The sequence below is a fragment of the Amblyraja radiata genome, chromosome 34 (genome assembly GCF_010909765.2).
Source record: "Amblyraja radiata isolate CabotCenter1 chromosome 34, sAmbRad1.1.pri, whole genome shotgun sequence".
Taxonomy (NCBI): Eukaryota; Metazoa; Chordata; class Chondrichthyes; order Rajiformes; family Rajidae; genus Amblyraja; species Amblyraja radiata.
Genome location: NC_045989.1, coordinates 5,076,056 through 5,101,510, shown reverse-complemented (window position 1 = coordinate 5,101,510; position 25,455 = coordinate 5,076,056). Strand labels below are relative to the sequence as shown.

Sequence of the window (25,455 nt, the reverse complement as noted above, 5' to 3'; positions counted from 1 at the left end):
GTTGCACCCAGCGGGACAGACAGTATCACTGGAGAAAATGAATAGGTGACTTTTCGGGTCGAGACCCTTCTTCGGGCTGGGTGTCAGGGGATAGGGAACCGAGAGATATAGACGGTGATGTAGAGATATATAGAACAAATGAATGAAAGATATGCAAACCAGTAACGATGATAAAGGAAACTGGCCATTATTAGCTGTTTGCTCGGTGAAAACGGGTACAGACAATGAGACTCAACAAGACGACTTGAAGCTGGTACTTGGGTGGAGGGGGGGAGGGAGAGGAATTGCAAGGGCTACTTGAAGTGAGATAAATCAATATTCATACCAACCTCGAGATACCAGACATAAGGCCAAAACCTCACTTCCATCAACACAGCAAACATAGTTTAGCTACCATGGCACATAATGAAGTGCACTTTTATATCGTACAAGACCGTATGACAATAATGTCATATTTCCAAATATGATAGTTCTTCCACAACGTTCATTAAAGCCGATTTTATAAGCGTTGAGCAAAGATTAGTGGATTGTGCACGTGGTTTGTATTTTACCCCTGATCTGCGTTGTTGCTGGTTTTAAAAATAGATCGATGTATAGTGTGTCAAGTTCATCCAGTAACTGTCCAAAACCCCGGTCAGTTCAGAGACAGAACCGTCCACATTGCTGCTTTATCGTTTCTTACCCATAATCTAGATATGAGCTAAATTTAGAACATTTAGAACATTCTCCATTCTCCAACGGGGGTGTTGTGTATGTGCTTGTTCAGTAATCTCTTTGATAATTTGAGAGATTTATCGGAAATCCACGTTTAAAAACGTGGTCTCTCGTAACCGCGTAGCCAAACCTGCACACGTTGCGGAGGCACTAATATGTCATCTCATACCATGGGTGTCTGTAATTTACACTTAGATTAAATGAGCGATATTATCCAAACATTGCTTGTATTATAATGAGTGCTGCAGTTTATCGCTAACAATGATATAGATTTTATTGTGACAGCACACATGGAATAATTGCATGTCAAAGAGGTGACAGGTTACGGGGTGGTGAGGGCGGAGATGGGTGGGCTGTGAGAGGTATGAATGTCGCTCGTTGTAATTACATGGCGATCGACAAGCCACGACTGCTAAAGGATTGTTATCCCTGAATCCTGAATGTGAGCCCTGGAGTAGCCAGTTTCTCCTATTTACCCACATATGCAGACGAATGCAACCTGTGCCAACAATGAATGTGGGATGTGACGACAGCTTGTAACCCACCCGTGTGAACACTGGAGATAGACACTAAACGCTGGAGTAACTCGTGTAGGAAGGAACTGCAGATGCTGGTTTAAACCGAGGATAGACAGAAAACGCTGGAGTAACTCAGACGGGTCAGGCAGCATCTCTGGAGAACATGAATGGGTGAGGTTTTGGGCCGAAACCCTTCTTCAGGCCAAAATTCTCCAATTTTAGATAACACACACGCCTCTCCCCTACCTGGTGCGCACCCATTTTTTCCCTTATACTGTCCCTTTCCCCTCCATCTGTCGTCCCCTTCCACCTATATTCCTTCCTCTAGCTTCACATTTCTCTTTTAGTTTGCACCATTGCGTCTCCTTTTTAACTCCTATACTTTGCCCATACATCTGCGAGTCAACAAACGCCGCACAGCTGTATCCACCTATAACCCTCTCGGCTTTGTCCTGGCCGCGCCTCTTTTCCAGCTCCCCCCCCCCCCCCCCCCCCCCCCACTCCAATCAGTCTGAAGAAGGATCCCACCCGAAACGTCATCTGTCCGTGTCCTCCAGAGATTCTACCTGACCCGATCAGTTGCTTCAGTATTTTTATTTTTGCAAACCAGTATCTGCAGTTCCTTTACAGCATTTCTCACCACGCCTTATTTTAAGGAATGCACGTCAGTAACACATTACACTATCTCAGGATATTCCAAACTCTTATAGCCAATGAAGTCCTTTTGCATTGGAGCCGTGATGGAAACAGGACATCTAAATTGTGCATGAAGATAGGCACAAAATAACTGGAGTAACTCAGCGGGACAGGCAGCATCTCTGGAGAGAAGGAATGGGTGTCGTTTCGGGTCGAGACCCAACTTCAGACTGAGTGTGTGGGGAAAGGGAAACAAGATATATGGGAGGTGATGTAGAGAGATATAGAAGAAATGAATGAAAGATTTGCAAAAAAGTAACGATGATAAAGGAAACAAGCAATTGTTTGTTGTTTGCTAGGTGAGAACGTGAAGCAGGTGCGACGGGTGGGTGAGGGATGGAGAGAGAAAGAGAATCCAGTGGTTACTTGAAATTAGAGAAATCAATATTCATCTCAACTATCTCGACTACAGTTCTTTCCGCCCTGCCTCCTGCGAAGACTCCCAATTCGTCTACGCTGCATCTGCGCCCAAGATGAGACGTTCCATACCAGGACATCCGAGATGTCACCATTGTGCACGTCAAACTCATTCGAAAACTAGTGGTTGATTCGGGGGACAAATATCAGATGGGATACCCCTGGAAAAATCTCCACCGCTCTTCCCGCGAACACCACCCTGAAATCTTCCGTTCCCCCCGTAGAGCAGAAGTTCAAATGACTCTTCCGTCGACCTCCTCTGACTCTGCACTGAAGGGAAATGTCTGACCTGATTTTTATATTCAAATTGGATCTGCCAGGCTATTGATTAAAAAAAACCTAGGCATTCCTTGCATATTATTTTCGTGAAAACCACACAAATCCCTGTATTTTTTCGCGGTGATTTATGAGTTTTGAAGATCGACACTAAGGTTGTTATGATTAAGAACTTAGATTAAAGAAAGGCGCAGGGGGATCCCCGCGGGAGCCCGGAGAACATTTTTCTTCAAATAGATAAAAGGCGAAGTCAGACACTCAGATTATCCTTGTCTCAGCATATTTTAGTAACTGTATACAAGATCTTTATTCGCCAAGCTCTGATATTAAGTTGAACAATCCCCACTGCTTTCCAAAATTACTCTGACGTGCATATACATGTCTTTGGGGAAAATATCGATAACCAGCGAGGAAATACTTATACGACACGATAGGATAGAACTGAATTCATATAATTGAAATTATCCGTTTAAAACTATTTACAATTCTCCATCATACATTTCTACCGCTTTATTGGCATGTTTTGTTGAAGCTGCGGGTTCCACAATCACAGGTGGGACTCCATTTTCCGGTTTAACGAGCCAGCTTTCTTACACAATCCAGAATTTCTGGAGATATCCAACAGGTCAGGCCGAACCTTCCTCTGGAAACGGTGACTCTTTCTCTTCCCCACAGATGTAGTCTGACCCCCTGAATACTTTTTTTTAGGTTTCCAGCATCTGCACAACTTCATTACATTTCACTATTTTACACCTGTTTACACCTTCTTCATAGGATGCTCATAGGATGCACCAACATAATGCGATAGGTCAAATGATTGACCCATCATTGTTCACATCTATTTATCATGAAATTGATTTAGATATACGGGTATGCCGCGTAATATTGTTGATGTTCTATATATTGCTCACGGCAAGTAATTCGGCCCATTGACTCCATGCCGGTCTTTAGAATGACCACATCAACCACAGCGACACAAACAGCCTTTTATTCCCGTAGCGGGTCCTTTGCAATTTAAGAAGACTTTCAGAAAATATCTATTGATGTTCCTCGTGTTTGTCGAAGTGAAAAATCGCCCTAACCCCAATGCACCTTGTTAAGTAACATCCTATTGAAAAGTAACTATCGATGCACTATTGAAAGCGCGTCGGGGAGCCAATAATTGGTTTTCACTTTCGAACAAGGTCCGCGGAAAGATGCACGTGTGAATAAATACAACAGTAAATAGGAGAAACACGAATTTCGATCATTCACAACCACGAACAACGTTCAGTTCAATTATACTTTTGCTTAATTGTATTTTTCTCTCTAGTATACACCACTGGAATACATCGGTTAAAATTACTCATGTGAAAACGTTTCGTCTGGAACAAGCGGCTCTGGATATTCTCCACACGGAGTATTAGTCTCCCCCCCCCCCCCCCCCCCCCCCCCCCCCCCCCCCGCCCCTCCCCCCTCCCTCCCCCTCTCTCCCCCTCCCTCTCCCCCCCTCCCCCTCCCCCCCTCCTCCCCCCCCCCAACGATATCCAAGCTTTAAGCAGTTAATTTGCTAAACGTACTCCATTTGGTTAAATAGGTTTGTGAAGCAACTTTAACCCCTGAGAGGATCGATCCTACAGCGTCCCCACACTTCTGTCACTTTTGTTTAAGCACCTTCGGACCCACGTTGGTCTAAAGAGCTTTCGCCGTATTCATTACAATACCATAGGCCAGATGCACAGGGAGGAACTGCAGATGCCGCTTTACACCAGATAAACACACAAAGCTGGGATAACTCAGCGGTTGAGGCAGCATCTCTGGAGAAAAGGAATAGGTGACGTCTCGGGTCGAGACCCTTCTTCAGACGCAAGAAGGGGCTCGACCCAAAACTCTTCGGACCGAGTCAATGGAAAGGGGAAACGAGAGATATGGATGCTACTTGGGATCAATGAATGGAAGAAATGCAGAAAGTAAGGACAATCAAGGACATGTGGAGGCCACAATGGCCCATTGTTGGCTGCAGGATAGGTGATAACGAGTTACACAAACAGTGGTACTCAACTGGATGACCCTTAGTATTGTCTTTATCCCTCGCTCCCCTTTCCCCTGACTCTCAGACCACATGCCACATCTTACTCCAGAACACGTGACCAACAGCAACAACAAAAACACATGGGACTTCTCTGCTCCCAATGGCGGATCATACAAGTTTACTTTTCAAAGTCCTTCAAGATCGCAACAGGGCGTTTGAAGATGGAATCTTTTGAAGAAGGGTCCCGACCCAAAACGTCACATATTCTTTTTCTCCCGAGGTGCTGCCTGACCCGCTGAGTTACTCCAGCACTTTGTGTCTATCTTTGGTATAAACAAGCACGTGCAGTTCATTCCTACACGTTAGATCTGTTGCCGCTGGATTATTCAATATGGGCTGTGAAGAAGGCCGTATTATCTGTATATATTTCATCTGCTTACATGATGCTCACTGGACTGGAACGATTACAAATATATTCCATTGTAGACAATAGATGGAGAACAATTTCCATTGGGATTGGCTTTTAATGGTTAACGGGGAGAATAGTAAACGAGAGGTTTCATCCCGTCTCCCAAGTATCAATAAACATCAGATAATATCCTCAAAACGTGAGTAATTCACATTGGTTCACATACATTGACACCATTAACAGATAACTACAAATGTTGGCTCATGGATTATAAAAGACAACTGTTCAGTTATAGTGCATTACCTCGGAATTTAGTCCAGGTTTAACTACGATGGACAAGACGCTAATAGAAACATAGAAAATAGGTGAAGGAGGAGGCCATTCCGCCATCGTTGTGATCATTGCTGATCGTCCCCAATCAATAACCCGAGCCTGCCTTCTCCCCATATCCCTTGATTCTACTAGACCCTAGAGCTCTATCTAACTCTCTATTAAATCCATCCAGTGATTTGGCCTCCACTGCCCTCTGTGGCAGGGAATTCCACAAATTCACAACTCTCTGGATGAAAAAGTTTTTTTCTCACCTCAGTCTTAAATGGCCTCCCCTTTATTCCAAGACTGTGGCCCCTGGTTCTGGACTCGCCCAACATTGGGAACATTTTTTCCGGCATCTAGCTTGTCCAGTCCTTTTATAATTTTATATGTTTCTATAAGATCCCCCTCATCCTTCTAAACTCCAGTGAATATACAAGTCTAAAGTAAAGCGAAGGGGGATTGGGATTGAAAGGAGAATCTGGTAGTGACATCCCTTGTATGGTATCTGCAGCATCAGTGGTTTGGAAGTGAAATTAAGACCATATTCCTGAAGAGATAAAATGATTGAAAATATAGCTTGGGGTCAAATAGGATGCTTCAAATCTGATTCAACTCTACAGAATGAGTGGGAAATGGTGTTCTACATTAGAGCTGTACGAGAGCTAATGATAGGATCCAAGTGAAGAAAATTAGTTTCTCCAGAAGAGGGACACAAAAGGCTAACTCAGCTGGTCAGCAACATCTCTGGAGAAAAGAATTAGGTGACGATTCGGGTCGAGATTCTTCTTCAGACTGGAATGGAGTAAAAATGTGCAAACAGCAACGATGATCAAGGAAAGGTGGAGCCCACAATGGTCCATTGTTGTGTCGGAAGGAACTGCAGATGCTGCTTTAAACCGAAAATAGACCAAAAAAATGCTGGAGTAACTCAGCGGAACAGTCAGCATCTCTGGAGTGAAGGAATGGGTGAGGTTTTGGGTCAAAACCCTTCTTCAGTCTGAAGGAATGGTTGTAAGAGTTTGATAACTACTGTGCTAACCTTTATAGAATGTAGAGAATTCAATCTGAAGAAGGGTCTCACCACCTCACCAAGGGTCCCACCTCTCGTCTTTTCTCCCATCTCCAATCAGGGAGACGATTCAAAAGCTTGAAAGCATGTGGCACCAGATTCAAGAACAACTCCCTCACCACTGTTGTCATGCTGCAGAAGGGACTGCCCTGTTACCAAGCATGTAGTCCCGATCACCCAATCTACCTCATGTGGCCCTTGCTCTTTTTTTAATCTGCACTTTCTCTGTAGCTGCAATATTATGTCCCGCACTCTCTTTTACGCTAGCTGATGTACTAATGTATGTTGTAGGAAGGGACTGCACATACTGGTTTACACCGAAGATAGGCACAAAATGCTGGAACAACTCAGCGGGTCAGGCAGCATCTCTGGAGAGAAGGCATGGGTGATGTTTTGGGTCGTGATCCTTCTTCAGTCGAAGAGTCAGGGGAGAGGGAGACATGGAAATATGGAAGGGTAAGGTGTTAATATGAGAGATCAAAGGGGATGCTGATCAAGGAAAATGTAGATGTATGGTATGATTTTTCAGGACAACATGTAAGATAAAGTTTTTTCTCTCCCTTGAATCATGTGACAATAATAAACCAATATCAAATAGTGTTAATGTAAGATAGCCACACATGGATGTCATTATTGGTAGTCTGTGACAAGCCTATATTTTATAGTCAATGGAGATGTGGAGAATTCCATGCTATAATCCTAGGAAGTAATTAAATCCAGATTCATAAAGGGAAATAGAATACAATTGGAAGAAAACAGCTGAGGAGAATAGGAGAAGCAAACACACTGCCTATATTTATTTAAAAAAAAAAAAACTGCTTACACTACTTATTCCAGTAAATTATTCCCAACTATTTTGGTCAACCAACTACAAGCATGACATCATTTATTTCGGTTCTGCTCAAACGGAAAGATTCATTTCACTTTCTTAATTCACTGTAATTTCTCCCCTATTTCTTCATTGCTCTGGCTCTATGAAGACTCAGACTCTATGAAGACTTCAACAGGTTCTCCATAAAATGATAAATGTAGCAGATCTTTACTGCACCAATTCACTTCTGTTACATTTTCATTAGTTTCTCTGTTGTATGATTTTCTATGGAATAGTAGATGATGCAGGGAGACCCGATAGAAGTGTATGAAATTATGAGGCATAGATATGGTAGACAGTCAGAACGATTTTTTCCCCAGGATGGAAAAATTAAATACTAGAAGGCATAGCTTTAAAGTGAGAGGGGGAACATGTAAAGGAGATGTGTGGGGCAACTTTTATTTACTACGCCGAGAATGTTGAATGTCTGGAACGGGTTGGTGGTTGAGGCAGAAATGATTGTGGTATTTAACAGGGTTTTGGATAGAAATATGGATATGCAGGAAATGGATTGCCTGCAGAAAGATAAGAGATGGTCTTGGCATAATGCTCAGCACATACGTTGTGAGCCAGAGAGCCTACACTTGTGCTGTACCACTATAGGTTCTATGTCTATGACTAGGTTAGTAATGTCATATACAATTTGTGGCTATGGGAGTACTGCTTATTAACAGACAGGTACTATTGCCTTCGAAGGTTAAACAATTACAAAAAAAACACATGGTGCAGTGTAGAAATATTCAAACAAGAGTTGCAAGACTTGAGTCCCATTCTGTTGTGAATTAACTACGTTCAGCCTGTGTAGCTTGTGGTATAATGATATAAGTGGTATCTCTTGCTAAGAGGAATGCCAGTTTGAATCACTATAAAATTAAATAATTGATCTCTAAGTCAGGATGGCAGATATTTCTGCCCTTTAATAAGTAACTGCCGGGGTGGGAGATTGCGACCTTCACGTGGTCCACCCTGTTTCAACTAATGCCATCAACCCAACGTGCACAAACAAATAGATCAAATAGAACAAGTTGACCTACAACTGTAGGCTGTGCACGCCATATGAAAGAAGAAGAAGAGGAAGTAACTGCCAACCAACACACATTACCTAGGCTCTCATATGTTCTATCTAACCCTGGGTGAAATATCAGATGTCAGCCAGTATCTATGGGATTGCCACATGGAAGGAGATTGAAGAATTTCCTTCATTCCTTCCCTATTCCTGGCTAGCTGCAGGTACAGGAACTTGAAAGCATGCAGCACTAGACTGAGGAATAGCATATTCTTCTTAGTTATTAGGCTTCTGAACAGTCCTTCCATAAGCTAGGCTCACTCACTGTCTGACTCACCTCTACCCCAATGAGGACATTGGACTAAGTCCATGGAGCTGTGTGCTCCAATGTGCTACAATGCTGAGAACTATATTCTGCCCTCTGTATCTTCCCTTTGCTCTGCATATTGAACTTGTGTTTGACTTGATTGTATTTATGTACGGAATATCTGATCTGTTCAGATGGCTTGCAGGACAAATCTGTTCACTGCACTTCAGAACCTGTGACAATAATAAACCTAAAATGTGAGTTTTGTGAAATTTTATTTTCACCAATTAAGGCAACAGCTAAAACATTCTGATTGGAAGTTCCATCTTCATAAGTATGTCATGACAAGCTCACTGCAAAATGAATGCTATAACAAATTATGTTAAATTATTCACCAAATCTCTCTCCATAGGTAAATTATGGTAAATGGTATAGTTTATTGATTCTTGTCTAAACAATGAATTATACAAAGTTTATGATTCTATGTGAAGGCGAATATATAATATTAGGCATAATTATTAGACAGTATAATTCTATGTTTAAGAAGGAACTGCAGATGCTGGAAAATCGAAGGTAGACAAAAGTGCTGGAGAAACTCAGCGGGTGCGGCAGCATCTAAGGAGCGAAGGAAATCTATGGGTTTTTTGCTATTGACTCTGTAGTTTAATTTAGTTCAGTTTAGTTTATTTACTGGTGGTTATTATTGAAGCTCAGATTAAATACTGCTCCCAGGGTCTTTTCAAGTTGTCCAGCAATGGAATATCCTAAACAGTCAATATTTTCACAGCTTCCATACCGTATGCGAGTTCACAATAACATTTTACATTGTTCTTTTGAGCCTAGAAACAATGGTACGTTTTTTATATTCACAGATTTATTTTATATTGATGGTAAAATTCTTCTGAAGAATTGATTGATTGATTGTTTGATTGATTGATTGAAGGATATAGCATGGAAACAGGCCTTTTGGCCCAACAATTACACACTGACTAGCAATCACCCTTTCACAGTAATTCTGCATGATCCCATTTATGCATCCACCTCACCCACTTGGGGCAATTTACAGAGACTACTTGATCTACAAACCAACGTCTTAAGGGAGGAAACCGGAGCACCTGGGAGAGACCGGAAGAGAACAGAAAAACATGCAAACTCCACACTGACAGCACCCGAGGTCAGGATTGATCCCAGGTTCCAGGATCTACAGCGGTATCACTGTGTATATTTTTGTAATGCAGCATCATATATATTTTCAAGATAATAATTCAGGAAAAAAATCTGCTCCTAACTTGACAAGTCCCAATGTGGGCTGACTAAAATCAAAGCCTCCAATACAGAAAACATCATACATGCATTCCATTTAAGTTGCTTTCTAAACAGGCCAAAAAATAAAATTGCAAAACATCAAATTGAAGCATTGTTGATGTGGAATAAAATATGTTTTTCAAATGAGTAATAGATGCAATAATGTTTCTGGAGAAGTATATCACTATATTTAAAATCTACTAATATCTAAAGATCACTATTTTGAAACCACGGGTATCAATAGTTAGACATTCTCCATGTCAACTTGCAAGAGGTGGACAGAAGATTTAAGCCTTTTATTTGTGTGCAGCATTAATGCAAAAGCCAATTTATATTTTGCTACTGTGAAAAGTTGTGCTCCTAATTCCAGTGTTGTGTTATACTATATGGATTCAATAACCAATCTTAAAATGGCTGAATATCTGGCTACAACTGGGTGGGAATGAGTGGGAAAGCAGCAGAAGGAAGGGTTGAGGAATTCAGTTCTCAATTGTGTTGATGTATCAGCGAGGAGACAAGAAGAATTATTATCATAAACACAAAGTCCAACATTTCTTACTTTGGTTACAGACATTTTAATCCAAAGGAAGGAGCAGAAACCCAATTGATGGGGTAATAGAGGAAGTCCATGGTGAATTTCAGACCTCAATTAGTTCATTTCCTGACCAGTGAATGAGGAAGACACAAGGAAAAACATAGATCAGTAAAGCACCCCAACATATTTTGGAGCAATCTGGTTATTAAGATTTGATATTAATTCACATAATGAGGTAACAGGACATGTACACAAAAACTTTGTTAAGTACATTAATTTTACGAAGTATCCACAAGGAGGGAAAAGTGAAAACGTTGAGTTTATTAGCAGTTAACCTCCAGAACTTGGATGGAGTAGGAGGGAGAAAATTGAGGATTGGTGCAAATGGAAAACTGGAGAAATATCTTGCTGCTCTAGTTTGTGGTTCAAAATAGAGGGTTCACTTGTGAATAGAACTTGGCACGTTAGGATGCAAGTTGTAAAATTCAGATTAGTTTATTTATTGAGAATGGAAGACATGAGAACAGGTGGGAGAGCATTGGACATCTATCTAGATGTAATAACAGCAATATCATGTGAATGAAATTATTCAATGGCCTGGAAAGAGCATGGTTCCATTTCCTTCTTGGACTCTGTCTATAATTCAAGTATGAAGATTGACTACAGAGAATGATTAGTACCGAGTCTTTAAGTCGGCATTGGAAGGTAATAATTTGTAAAAATTCACAGGGCAAACAATTGAAATTTTTTTTTTTTTTTAATTTGAGATATGTTCAGTCAAAGGGAAGTGGAAAACTATATTGCTTTGTGGCTATGAATTTGAAACTTCTTCCTGGAATTACTGAAGGGAAGGTCAATTTTATTAATAATATTTTACAGTGCCTACTGTAGTTTAATTTGTAATACATAATCATGGGGGTCAGGGCTTTAAACTCTTCTCTAAAGACCGGAGAACAAAATTCTTGCACATTGCGTTGATATGATACAGTGAGAATACTGAAGTGTCGGAGGGTCAGTCATTCAGCTGAGCAGATAAGATGAAGTTTCATCGGCCTTTTCAGGTGGACCAGAAATATTCTACGGCCTATTTTAAAGAAAAGCAGCGAGGGTATTCTTGATGCTCTGGCCAATAATTAGATGCTTAAATTTAGATTATCGCATAAATGTCCATCACACTTCCTGTTGTGGGAAGTGCAATATGCGTGTTTACCACTGTTTCCTATTCAATAATCAATATGCTTCAAAAGTCCTTCATTAGCTATGAAGCACTATGAGACATCTTTAAAAAGCCACCAAAGTCACAATATGAAAAAATATTTTTTTTTCTTTTAAATCATTTTTCAATTTTAGTTATATTTTTAACTGCTTCACATTGTAGATCATTGTAAGAACAGTCTAGGATGTACAACGCAATAATCTCAGCCTTGGATTAATGTCCACAGGATAGATAATTGTAAAATGTACCCATCTAGAGAGAGGCAAGACCACCATGTGAAGACAGCTTTTTTCCCCTATCCTTTAACCAATTGCAACTCACATGTGCCAATTAAAAAATGATCGCAAGCAGATCACTTACATTTCGAACATATATTTCAACATAGGAAATTGATATTTGGTCTATCAAATCTATCGTGTGGCTTTTCTGCCAATTTTACCTTGCTGTTCCTTTTCTTGTTTTCCAAGCACCTCGGGCTGTGGTAATTCTTGTGTACTTCTGTCTATTAGCTTTGAAAACTCTAGTTTTATATCATCTGAACCATGGTTACATTCATTTGAAACATAGAAATGAACCATTTGATGGAGCTTAAACTCTACATGAACTCTTACATGCATTACTTCATCCAAATCTATTCACATATCGTATATGTTTAAGAAGGAACTGCAGATGCTCGTTTACACCAAAGATAGATACAAAATGAAAGGTGTTTAAACTGGCTTAAAAATGTGAATTGCCTGTATAAAATGCATTTATCAAATAAACGCCAGGCAGCATATCTGGATAGTAGGAATGGGTAACATTCTGGGTTGATACCATTCTTCAGACTTTACACATATTTGATTTACTTGTTTAACTTTATGCACTCTGCAATGGTACAAAGACTCATTTTTGCATTATTGCTAAAACAAATACAAGGTGTGATTCCACCCCCACCCCCCCCCTCCCCTCCCTCCTCATCCGAACCCCATTGAAATTTAAATGGCAGTCTTCAGATTTCAGAAGTTATGAAATTATGCATTGGTTCAGATGCTGAATATTTTTGCCTCTATGATTTTGCAACCACTGCAAACATAAATTAATGAACTTTCCTATCCCATTTGCAAAGTTACTGCATGTAACTTTCTTCCTCCAATATTGATGTAACTATCTAAGGTGCACATTTCAAGGCGGTACTTTTTTTCTATTGAGTTGACATTTGGAAATTGTGTTAATGTCCTCGAGCTGTAAGGCTAATATATATTGGGCCAATTCACTTTTTCACCAATTCACCAATTCACCAATTCACCAATTCACCAATCCAAGCATTCTTTTCAATGAAAAATTTGTATTTTTCAAAGCAAGCCACTTAATTTCAAAAATAAGATTTCTGATAATTAAAACCAATTATATTAAGGAAATGCCCCCTCTATTATAATTTCCAATGTATAATATGCATTTATCAAATGAATTGTCAGTTTAAACAACTTTCAGAAGTTAATAGGATAACAAAACCATAAGTGTATTCTTAAAGGTAAAGGCAAGCCATAAAAATGATATGTATATCTCTGAAAGTGGCATTGCAAAATAATAATCTATATGCGCCAGTATTTGTGTTATCCTGGTGCATATTTTCACAGCAGGCTGGGTTTAATCTATTTAGCTAATCTGATTTTAAATTTATGTGTTTGAGTCATCCTTTTGGATGTAGAGATTGATCGAATACATCTTATTTTAATCACCTATTGTAATTTGGTCTGACATTTTCGAGCATCAGTCGCAGAATGACTTTCTGCAGCATCAATTTGCAGATGTCAGCACGAGGGGCACATGATCCAGATTTGGACTCAGAGACCAAAACAAAAAGGAAGTCAGAATTCGGGACCTTATGCTGCCTGGCTGTCGTGATCACCCATCTTCTCGCCAAATTAGGAGTCATTCACAAAACAGTGGAAATCGCACAGGCTAATAATCTCATGTAAGATATGTTCAGCTACGACAAAAAAAAAGTGAATTGGTATTAATAAATTGGTCCAAGCAGCTTGAGTTCATCGCTTCATTGTGTAGAGCCCAGATGTTAATACCATTAACGGAAGTTTGGTGAAGCCTTAATGTTAATCATATAACGATTTAATTTAAGGAATAAATTTAGACACTAAGGTGGAAAAATAGGGCCAACTGTTTCACACCCATTAAGTATAATTTATATGTATATATATTTATATGTATATATAAATCCTACACTCAAATACCAGTGGACCGTTTTGTTGTTGACATCGCAGTAATAGCTAGAATCCGTACACACTGATTCACGGACACCGAAAATAAATCACTTGCTTTTGTGAAGCTGACAAAACGTTCTAATATCTGTTTATTGTGAATTGGGCAACGAGGTAAACGAAAAGAGAAGGCGCTTAGATTACAGATCGGGCTGTATAGAGGTGTTTTTTTTTCAAGGGGGGTGGGGGGGGTGGAGAAACAGATGTGTGTACAATTGATTGTAAATGGTTATAGAAAAGGCAATTTGCTTGGAAGAAAATGGGCCTAAGTGCCTAGGAAAAAGGAGAATGCGCTGATCTAAAGGCAGCATTGTGGGGAACGCTATTGAGTTACTGTACACAGTACTCAAATGTAATCAGGCTAGCAGGTGCATTAGCTCCACCACAATGAGTGCAGACATTGACAGTTAATGGAGCTCCCTCTGCACACACGCACAACGACTCTCTCTCTGGCCGGGGGTGTGGCAAGCAAGGCGACAAATACAACCTCAACAACTACGCTCTTAAAACGCTTTTAAATACATTTGCAGCGGTAGGAATGAGAATGCAATTAAAGCTCCCATGCATTAGATCACTCCGAGGAAATGTTCAAAGACTGTTTGGATTATTGAGTGATTTTTGCACTGCCTTTGGTGTTGTTGTGAATTGCCCTGTTCCTTCTCACGGCTTAGACCACCCCCCCCCCCCCTTCCCTCCCTCCCCAACTATGGGAACTATATTTTCCTCAACGTGCTTGCACCATATTGCATGCCCCTTAACCCGTTAGGCGCCGAGGCGCTGGTTCCTTGTAGTTGAATAGAAACAAAGGGCTCAAGACCTCCAGTAAAACAAACAAGTGATTCTGGACTAGACAATAGTCCAGAAGGGACTGAAGATGCCTGAAGAAGGGTCTCGACCAGAAACGTCACCCATTCCTTCTCTCCAGAGATGCTGCCTGTCTCGCTGAGTTACTCCAGCATTTTGTGTCTATCTTCGGTGTAAACCAGCATCTGCACTTCCTTCCTACACACTAGACAATAGCTTGATCAGCATCATCAGCTCGCAGCCTTCAACTCGCCTGAAATCTTAACCTTGAAATTAACTCTTTAATTTACTTTAGCCACTGCCCATTATCAGGATGTTCGTTTTATAATTTAAACTTGTACATTTTACCTCAGCTGATCAGTGACCATCCTTATAAATACAGATCACCGCTGCCTCTTGTTATTTCCTACAAAATGGACGGTAAGCATCGGGGTAAGTTACACCTGCCACCCTCCTCTTTGTGGCTGTGGGCCAACTTGAACAGTGTAGGTTTTTAGACTATGACTTCTGAATAGCCCCACTTATTACACTTAAAAAATGCACCGCTCTATATTCTTCATTAAATTTGGATCTTGCAAGCAGAAGCATAAACCATTCAACATTTAATAACCACACGAATTATCAATAATAGGCACCAAGACCGAAAGGAATTGGTAATTAAGTATTTTTGCGTTTCGCTGAGGTTGCGTCGTGGGATCATTTCAAAATATTTCGTTACTCTATCCTCCACTTTTTTTAAGTTATTGCCCCAGATATTCGGACGAGGGTATGGCACGGAAAGCCTTCAAGGTGTATTTGCAAGAGGGGCCAGATGGAATCACCTGGGGTCAGATGTTATTGACCGTTTCCGTCTATTGGGCTTGGCCTCGGTGTACCTGGAATGCTGAAGGTGTACGAATGGAGAATGTCCAGGCTACACAGGAAACGCATGGCCCATTGCTCTGATGCTGTGGGTCTGGATACCGTATTCAAGACATTTGAAATATCGATACAGTCGGGTGGGACTTCCAAAATTGGTCAATGCAAATCACAGAATGGACCTTAAAACAATTAGATGAAAATAGATTAAGCATTTTGCAAACCATGCATATATGATGAGATTTAGTTTAGTTTTGTTTCGCCGTCGTGTGTACCGAGGTACAGTGAAAAGCTTTTTGACGTGCGCTGTCCAGTCAGCGGAAAGACGATACATGATTACGATCGCCCAGTGTTGAGGTACAGGATAAAGGGAATAACATGAAGTGCAAGATAAAGTCCAGAGATGTTATCTCTTCATACCATTAATGCCGAAAGCACTAGATTCATATATAATTATATTAGATCATCGTTAATAGATATAAATTAAAGCTGAAATGGCAAAAGAAAGCAGCAGCAATGAGAAGCATTGTTGTTTGGGACTGAATATTCGTGTTACTACTTTCTCAACAGTCCTGATGTCCCTTTGGCAGTAAAATGAGTTCCAAACAACTTCAAATTATAAGCAAGACACTGAACTAACGTTGAAAATTGAAAAGAATTGTTGACTTTTTTGACATTGATAGATTCAGGAATCATTTTAATAGGGCTGCAATGTTTTATCTTAGGTAAAGTAATCATTATCCGCTAACCTGTAGCAAGGAAACTAAAAGGCGAATGTGATTAAAACCAGCCCACATTTTGACCATAAAGATGGGCCCACTAACATTAGTTCCCAATGGGTTTTATTTAGGACCAAAGCAAACTTTACACAATGCCATTTGGCTTAAGAAGGCTTCAGATTGCTCCACAGTTTGAATATCTTCCCCTTTCACCATTCCGCACTCCCACGCCATCTTAACACCCCACCAACCCGCACTCACATACACAAAACATACACACGCATTTCAAATAGAGGCAAAACACCACATCAGAGCATCCACATCAGAACAATTTGAAGGAAGGAACTGCAGATGCTGGTTTACACCGAAGATAGACCCAAGTGCTGGAGTAACTCAGCGGGGCAGGCAGCATCTCTGGAGAGAAGGAATGGGTCTGAGGAAGGGTCTCGACCAGAAAAATTAACCCATTCCTTCTCCCCAGAAATGCTGCCTGTCCCACTGAGTTACTCCAGCATTCTGTGTCTATCCTAAATTTGAAGACCAGCCCACCGAACTAAAGTTAACGAGAGATACAAAAAGCTGGAGTAATTCAGCGGGTCTAACATCTCTGGAGAAAAGGAATAGGTGACGTTTCGAGTCGAGACGCTTCTTAAAGTTGAAGGTCTCCCTCGAGACCTACTGTACGTGCAATTTTTTCATTGAAATGTACTGGGGGATATCGGAACCAATCAGATTGCCTCGTTGGACTAGATAGATTTAATGCCTCGCTGTATCTTAACACGAAGCACAATGCGATTTGAAGCTGAAAATCATATCATCAATTAACAGGATATTACAGTTGTCAATAATCCTCAAAAACCACATGGGCCGGATCCAAGAGTTGGGAGGTGTGGGTCGGTTAACCACCTCTCTCCCCCTCAGCTGCATAATCCCACACAAAGACCAGAAGTAGTTCATTCCCCGGATGCCTGGGTGATGAATGAGCGTTTAAAATCAATGCGTAGTTAATTTCAACGCATATTGGAAATATTTATCGATTTATATATTTTTGGGAAAAGGTGTAGATGTTACCCCAGCGATTATATTGGCAACTGTGTGCGGGTTTATTTTTACACACACATACACACACACTTGTTTTCTGAATCTAGCGGCTCAAGTTCCGCAGCGCCATGTTACTAACGTCGGTAAATATTCCGGTCACGTAAATATTCCAAGAAGGCGAATCTCCAAGAATGTGATTAATATTAAAGTAACGAAGGAATAGGGGAAGGAAGCAAAAATGCAAGTCCAGCCAGATACTTGCACGAAATTAACCTGGGCATCAGTTACGATGGAATTTCCCGACCTTTGGTCTGTTTTGGAGGTTGGGCTATGATTGCGGTATTATCGCTCGGTGAACTCACGTGGTAGCATATCGTACTGCATTATCTGGGTAAAATTACATCTAACAATGGGGTGTCGGCTGCTTAAAAATACCAAACAGCGTTGAGCGACACTTTTCACTCATATATTTATTCCGTTGCGCAAGCGTTTGGGCAACCCGTTTCAATTTGGTAGATTCGCATTTGGGAAATTGGAGTTGAAAACTGCACCGTAATACTAAAATGGCCGGCTCTAAAATAACCACTTCTCTCCGTCTGCCCCCTCGGGTCGAAGATATCTCAATGGCGACGCGGCATCATATTCCTCCCGCCTGACGTTGGGCAATAATTAGTGGACCAGACCCCATCCAACCAATCCGACAGATTCGCTGGTCAACGCTACAAAGGGCATCTCACATCAAGCTCAGTCGTTCGTCCAGTTGCCTCTGGGTTCATGGAGCTTCAATGCATTTTTAGAGTCAACCCCTCTCTTAGTTAAGAATTCCTTCCAACAGCTTAATCTGGATAGATCATAGAACGGCACAGCACAAGAAGCCATCAGCTCACAATGTCTGCGCCCAACATGATGCCAAGACCATCATTCGTCTTCCATCCATCTATCTGTCCGTCGCTTAAATAGCTGCACCTATCCCATATCCTTCAATTCACTCGTAGCTTTGTTTCCTTCTCATCCCCACTCTCCCTCCATTCCATTCACTCACAACACATACTTCCTCGCTCATGTTACGGCATCTCTCCAACCCCTTCATGCAGAAAGCGATGCCCCCAAAAATAGCAAAACATGCGGTATCAATATATTGGAGACACAAGCGACAGCAAATGCTGGACTTTTCAGCGAAAACAATTAAATGTTGGAGGAACTCAGCAGGGCAGGCAGCATCTTTGGAGGGAAATGAGCAGACTATGTTTCGGGTCGATGCCCTTCTTCCTTTCCTCCAGCAGTTTGGTCTTTGTTGTGCTAATCGTCAACATATTGCAGCGTGTTAGTGTCTAACTAAGAAGCGCAAGGTGAATTGAAATCATTTGCTTCTAGTGAGAGAGCAATTAATTTCAGATATTCGTATTGCGAATTTGTAATTCTCTGGATCCTGAACAAATTTACTGCGCACGGGGTCTTCTGCCCAAATGTGCCCGCTTCTCCTCCACCTCAGCAAGTGCAAAAGGTCGGCATTAGGCTTGGCCCGTGAACCATCTGATGGGCAGGGTGTGGGGCGGGCTGACCCCTTTATTGTGTACGACACACCATAAATGAACACAAAATAAACTCAAGGCTTTCAACCTATTTCCGGAGAACTAAGCCCTCTAACACCCCTGACATGTAAAGCTGTCGGTAGGATAACTCCATTCAGTAACCGTGACCTTTAGAAAAAACACGAGCTGTGTCGGACCCCTAGCCCGAATTTAATCTCTGTCCATTGCTATATAACTAATTGATCTGTTGACCGAGTGAAAGGCGAAATTCAAACGGCGGAGCAGCCCTGGTTTTGAATCACTAGCTGATTGGTGCAGTTCCTATCTAACACATCTCATGGGGTTTTTTTAAATTTATATATAACTCTAGTTTTAAAACTATGACAACCTCAACAAAGCCCTGCACTCTGTAGCAGGAAACTAACCTTACTATTCACTTTATTACTAAATGTCTAAATAAAATCCGTGTAGGTTCTACCAAATTGATCGCGTGAAATACTGGATGCATCTTTCAGGTTACTTATAATAGCACTCGGTTGAAATTTTACATTGCAAAGTATCAGATTTGTAATGGCTCGATGGGATTTTTTTCAGTTTAAGATAAGTGGTTATTAATCTGCAGATAAATAGAGAAATGGCAACAGTTTCAAAATTGTTAATATATTTGAAATCGCGGGTCAGTGGAATATGGTAAAGTTGTGTAAAATAAACGTGTTAAATCAGCCTCTTCCCCACATTATATATTTGTGATATGTCTATAGACTAGTTTCGATAACCTTGCACTGGGTCCATTAGAAAACCCTGCAGAGTTAATAGTGATCGATTAAACGGATTGTCGTTCGATTCAGCAATGGCACTGATGATAAAGACCTATGTTCGGGGTGAGGGGACGGCTGGCGGAGATGACTTTGGTCCAGAAGGTTGGTAATTCAGTTCAGGCATTGTGTCAGAAGCAACCTCATTGTGCAACCAGCTCAGGAGGGCTGTGTCGGGTCAAACGGTGTCACTACCCAGATAGCAAGCGCCAGTGACCTCTGATTTATGCAAAGATCGAGCAAGCCTTCCCTTCCCTCTCCAATACCAGCGAGCACTAACATTCCTCAACATAGGCATTCCAGTTCGACTTCTCCATAACCCCCCCCCCCCCCCCCCCACACACACACACACACAGAGCAGCAGTTTACAAAGTAAGTCGCCACAGCGACTCACAGACACACACAGTCCTTACCTTATCTTCAAGATGTAAAGGCAATCCCTTCATGGCTTCGCTTTCATCCCATTGTCAAAGTTGTTCAAAGTTTAGAGACTTCGAGTTTTCCACTGATACTGAATAGTTACAAACTCCCCCACCCCCAGCCCCAGCGTTAATTAAAAAAAAGTAAACATCCCGGCACCGTGTTGCTACCATGTGTTGCGTCTTTCCCTCGTGACTCGATACCAATCGAGGCTGAAACGGGAGCGCGCGTATGATTATGGTGGAAATTTCGCCAAGAGGATATAATTTGAGTCGCAAAACTGCAACAGTGCGGTTTAAGTTTGATGCTGGGGGTTCCCAGGCAGCTCCAAGTACAGGAGAGGAAGAAAGAGCAATTGTTGCGGCGGACAAAAGGCCCGAGACGGGGGAGAACACAGCTCTCAATAAAGCCCGTGAACTTGCACTTGAGTTTGGCCAGCTCACTCCGCTTTATACTCGCCACCATTTTATCCCCCAAAAAAGAATACACCGAACACCTTCGAAAACCGACCCTTCGCCACTCACCTGACCGACTGAAGCGCTCGGATCGAAATATTATTGAAACTGAGCAGATTTATATCGATCGCTGATTAATGACAACGGCAAGAATGAGATGCACTACCCACCCTAGGTTGTTCATTTAATTTGCGCTTGTGTAACTTGATCTCAAAAAAGCATTGACATAATTTTTGGAATATGTCGGAATAATTTGTCCAAAGTGACATTCGCGACTAAAATCCTCCAGTTAATGAAACGTATGTGCAATCTAACAAGATATAACATCGGGTAATAGTCAGAAACAGCGGAGTTCTGGCAAGAGCCGGCACAATTATGACGGCCCAAATAGTTTATATGAGGTGTGAAGATATTCCTTCAGAAACTTGCATCAATATTATTTTCATGGTACATACCAACCCAAGCCAGAACTGTAAACATGACATATTTTATAAGATGCTGTAATAAGAATAATACTACATACACACTTGATCCGAGCAGACTGACACCATATAACCTTTATTCAAATAAGTGTTTGTCTGTTCAAACTTAACAAGCGTGGCAGACAGACACAAGTGCAAATAGTCTCCGCCCGCCACGTTTCAGTTTGCCAGCGCGGTGTAAAGTTACCTCTAAATATACATGACCAAGTTCCCAAATGATAAGAGTGGTTTTAACATTTAGCGCCTCGCATGGATTTCTCGCAGAACAAGAATCCTTACAACTTTTTGGAGTTTGGAAACACAACGTCAGATGGTTTATGAAGTGCCTGAATCTTTAAAGGAGGGTGGCGATTTTTCTTTCAGTCGGTTGGTTCATTGATAGTCCGGACACACTCTCTCTCTCTCACACACTTTCTCTCCACCCCCCCCCCCCCCCCCCCCCCCCCGGTCCCCCTACCACCCCCCCCACCCCCCCCCCTCTCCCCCCCGGTCTCTGGTCTGTAAGGGTAACTTGGGTGGTGCTGTGTTTGTCTCATACACTTTCTATGTGTGTATGCGCGTGTGTATGTATTCGTGTATTTGTGTATGTGTGTGTATGTATACGTGTATGTCTGTATGTGTGTGTGTGTGTGTATGTATCTGTATGTGTATGTGCTTGTGCGAGTTTGTGGGCGTGTGTATGTGGTGTGTGAGAGAGAGTGTGAATGTGTCTGCATGTGTGTGGCTGTATGTGTGTGCGTGTCTGCACGCATGTGTGTGTGTGTGTGTGTGTTTGTGTGTCTGCGTGTGTGTGTGTGTGTTTGTGTGGGAGAGAGAGAGAGAGAGAGAGAGAGAGAGAGAGAGGGGGAGAGAGGGAGAGAGGGAGGGAGAGAGAGGGAGAGAGAGAGAGAGAGATAGAGAGAGATAGAGAGAGACAGATCTAGAGAGAGAGAGAGAGAGAGAGAGAGAGAGAGAGAGAGAGAGAGAGAGAGAGAGAGAGAGAGAGACACTAATGGGATTCCAGGCACGTTTCTCGTCTCCTCCTACCATTCTATAGTTAATTAAACAGTTAATGGCAGCTGCCGATGAGGTCATTTCATGCAGTTTTCATGCAAATCCGCTAAATTCAAAACAAATTTAAATAAAAAGCTCTTTGTAGTCTGCTGTTTCTTGTTGTTTTTCAAAAGCCCCAAGTGCATTTACTTGCAAAAACTTTCCAGCCTCCAAAGAAAATGCAGACCTAAAAGGCCCGATTTCCATTTTTCCCACAATAAGTGTATGTCTGCCTGATATTTAAATTCGCCGACCCCGAGATACATTCAGCATGAGCAAGGGAAGTTAACCGGAGTGAGTTGACTGAATGGATATTGGAATAAATTAAAAGTTAGAGTTAATCGCAATTTAGTTGGATATCTCCTCAACCCAAAGCAATGAGTGAAACTGAAGTTTGATTGAAAGGGAAGTCACAAAGTGTTGGAGTAAAACAGGGTCAGACTGGAGAAAAGTGATGGGTGACGTTTCGGGTCGTGCAAGGGTTTGAATGACGACGGCCGTTCGGCCCTAACGCTCATGCGGCGAACGTATATTCCAAATGTTCAGGTAGCCCTTGCATTCTCTCTCTCTCCGACCCTTCCCCACCCTAGTCGGTGCACTAGTTTCCTTGTGTAGGAGGGAACTGCAGGTGCTGGTATATACCGAAGATAGACACAAAATGCTGGAGTAACTCAGCGGGGCAGGCAGCATCTCTGGATAGAAGAAATGGGTGACGTTTCGGGTCGAGATCCTTCTTCAGCCTGTTTCACTATCGTCCTTGCTGAGTTTCACTCGTTGTCACCTTTCCCACAGCCAACATTGGACCATTGTGGGCTCCACATTTCCCTGATCGTCGTTGCTGGCTTTGATCTGTCTTTTTGCATTCATTTGTTCTAGGTACCCTTTCATACCTATAGTTTTTCTCTCCCTGACTCTCAGTCAGAAGAAGGGTCTCGACCCTAAAACGTCATCAATTCATTTTTTAACAGAGATGCTGCCTGACCCGCTGGGTCACTAAAGCCTTTTAGTCTCTTCGGTGTTTAAAGCAGCAGCGTCTATCTGCAGTTCCGTCATACACGGGTTCAGTCATTTGTTCATCATGTTGATCCAGTTATTGTTAATCTATAGAGCATGTGTCCCGGGGACCTCTCTGAAGCTTCCATCTATAACATTAACCCACCCGCCATCTATTCCCTCCGCAGATGCTGTTCCTCCAGCACTTTGTGTTTTACTCAAGATTTCACCATCATCTGCAGTTCCTTGTGTTTGCTCCAGTCATGTCTGGGAAAAGGTTACTCCGTGTTTGCATGTTAGATGTCCTTTGGCGTCACGTAACAACAATTGAGCGATGCAGAGAGTATCTAGTTAAGATACACAGCGAATGAATGGCGGAACGGTCTGGGTATGGACCAATGATTTAGACCTAAGATAGACACACAAAGCTGGAGGAACTCAGCGCGTCAGGCAGCATCTCTGTAAACCTTTAGACCCGTTTATCTGTGACTATATATAAATAGTCCTAAAGGCGGCAACACGATCTAAGGTATACGTGTAATTGGCAAAATTGAACGAGACGTATAGAGATAGCAGAGCAGCTAAGCAATAGAAAACAAGAGAGAGAGAGAGAGAGAGAGAGAGAGAGAGAGAGAGAGAGAGAGAGAGAGAGAGAGAGAGAGAGAGAGAGAGAGAGAGAGAGAGAGAGAGAGAAGTGAGAGAGTAGGAGAGAGGCGAGAGAGAGGATGATGGAGAGAAGAGAGGAGAGGAGAGAGAGAGAGAGAGAGAGAAGAGGTACATTTATTGGAACATGTACCAATTGGAACAGTGAAATGTGTGGTCACCAAGCAGCCAGACGAATAAAAAAGCACAGAACACGATAGTCTTTAACATAGACATCCCCACACAGCGGAATCAAAGTTTCCCACTGTGAGGGAAGGCACCAAAGTTCAGTCCTCCTCCTCTGTTGTTCACTGTGGTGAAGCGAGGGATAGAGGGACATAAAGATAGAAGGATGAGGAGATAGAGAGATAAAGAGATAAATGGATAGAGGGGTAGACGGGTAGAGGGATAGAGGGATCGGTTTCATGGGGGAGTTCTAAAGTTTGGAGCCCAACCAGCTGGATTCGGCAGCCTATCCCCTGTCCCACTTAGGAAACCTGAACGGAAACCTTTGGAGACTTTGCGCCCCACCCAAGGTTTCCGTGCGGTTCCCGGAGGTTGCAGGTGGTTGCCGGAGGTTGCAGGTAGTGGAAGCAGGTAGGGAGACTGACAAAACCCCCTGGGAACCTTCGGGAACCGCACGGATACCTTGGATGGGGCTCAAAGTCTCCAGAGGTTTCCGTTCAGGTTTCCTAAGTGGACATCTCGACCGCGAACACTCTTCCCCTCCTTAACAAGGGTAATGGCATTAAACCACGTCCACGTTTTCAAGGGGATAAAACGAAATAGTTCAAAACATTTGTTGCTCCTGACATTCAAAGTAGCTTACTGAAACCTGTTATCAAAACGGAAAACGGCGAGGTGAGCTCAGCATGTCAGGCAGCATCAATGGAGAGAGAGGCGCAGTTACCGTTTCAGGTCAATTAGCTTTCGTCAGTTTTGTTTTATTTCAGATTTCCAGTACTTGCGGTATTTTACTGAATACTCGGCCATGGTTTCACGCAGGCTCTGCTAGTTTGTTTTATACCTCGTGCCCCTATCACCCGCGAGGTTTCTACATATTGTCCAGTTAACTCATTAACAGCATATTAAACCTGGATATATTACATTTGCAATGTCAACACTCGCGTTTCATTCTCCTTTTTAGCTTCCCACTACTCAGCCCCGTTTACACCCATCAAACCTCTGACCTTGATCTCAAGAAGGAAACTTAGTTAACTGGATCTCGAATTCAATGTGTAGTTAATAGCAGTGCGCTATAAAGGAGCCCACACGACAATAACCCCTTTGTCTGGGTTGCGCCTCCATTCTGCTGACTGCCATTCTCTTCCCCTGAACCCGAGAACCAGGCTGTGATGAAAGAATTCTGCATCTATGAGATTGAACAAGAAGCCAATAATATTTCAATATTTTACATTTCCGTAACAACCTTGTTTAGCAAAATCTATAACCACAGATAATTAGAAACCATAATAATGATATTAATTACTCACTTATAACCAACTCTATCCATACATTTATATATTAATACAATTATGCCTGTTCTCAGAAGGCTGCAAAGGACATATTGCCAATTCTACCCAATTACTAGTAGTTGAAAGGTAATGTAATATACATGGTTCTGGCTGTTTCGATTGATATACGGACAGGGTAAAATAATGAAATTAAATGTACAGTTTCACCGTCAATTGTATCGACCGAATAGAGTTGTTATTTATAAAACAGGATCACAGCATCTA

The 25,455-nt window shown here is 41.9% G+C and overlaps 1 long non-coding RNA gene across 1 annotated transcript in view; it reads right to left on the bottom strand.

Annotated features, from left to right (window-relative positions):
• The window catches only part of LOC116991486, a 194,751-nt gene extending 174,188 nt beyond the window's left edge, over nucleotides 1–20,563 (bottom strand). Inside the window, exon 1 of the long non-coding RNA XR_004416799.1 lies at nucleotides 20,106–20,563. This is a non-coding gene — a long non-coding RNA (uncharacterized LOC116991486). The remainder of the gene's footprint in view (nucleotides 1–20,105) is intronic.
• Between the last annotated feature and the right edge of the window lie 4,892 nt (nucleotides 20,564–25,455).